Source organism: Octodon degus, unplaced genomic scaffold, assembly GCF_000260255.1.
Source record: "Octodon degus isolate 3935 unplaced genomic scaffold, OctDeg1.0 scaffold00146, whole genome shotgun sequence".
In the NCBI taxonomy this organism is placed as follows: Eukaryota; Metazoa; Chordata; class Mammalia; order Rodentia; family Octodontidae; genus Octodon; species Octodon degus.
The window spans coordinates 4,709,016-4,709,880 of NW_004524722.1; positions in this window are offsets into that span (position 1 = coordinate 4,709,016).

Genomic DNA, 865 nt, shown 5'->3' on the forward strand with positions numbered 1-865 from the left:
ATCCACTTGGAAAACTAATCCCATTCCCTTCAGTGCTCATTCTGTCTTCACCATTCCTCTAGTCTCTGAGAACCATTATTCTTTCTCTCTGTAGAAGTACATGTTCTACAGATACATAGATAGAGCAAAACAATATGTCTTAATTGACTTTATATCTGGTTTCACCCACTTAGCATGTTTCCAAGTTTCATTCATGTGATAGCTTACACAAATACTCTACTCATGTATTGCAAAATTATATTATGTTTCTAGAGGACAGGTTATTCCTTTTCAGTTGGTGGTGAAGTAGGTTGTTTATGGTTTGGGGAAGAATATATATTTTCTTCACTCTAGATCATATGAAAGAAAAAAATCTGAATCATCTGGTATTTTAAAATATTGAGAAAGTAACAAATTATTTTTATCTTTTTTCTTTTTCTTTTTTTGTTACTACTGAGTAGACATCAAAATTCCACTACAAGGATGTGTAACAAATTGACCACATTTCCATGAAAACAATGACATATCATAAACTCAGGATTTTACAATAATTAAATTAAATTTGTCAAAAGTTTTTAGCATATGAAATTTGACAATGAACTAAATACATAGGTAAAGTAGACAAAAACTTAACAAAATGGTAGCAGAACTGAACCAACCCTTTGACTAAGCAGACTTAGTGGACATTTACTGTGTTCCACCTGACGATATCTCAATAAGCATTCTTTTCAGCTGCACATGAAATGTTCTCTAAAATAGACAACTTACTAGTCTACAGAAGATCAAGCTTAAGTAAATGAGAGAAAACAAATTATCCTACGCATATTATCTGGCCAACGTGCAATCAAACTGGAAATTAATGTCAAAAGAAACCAGAAAACGTCAT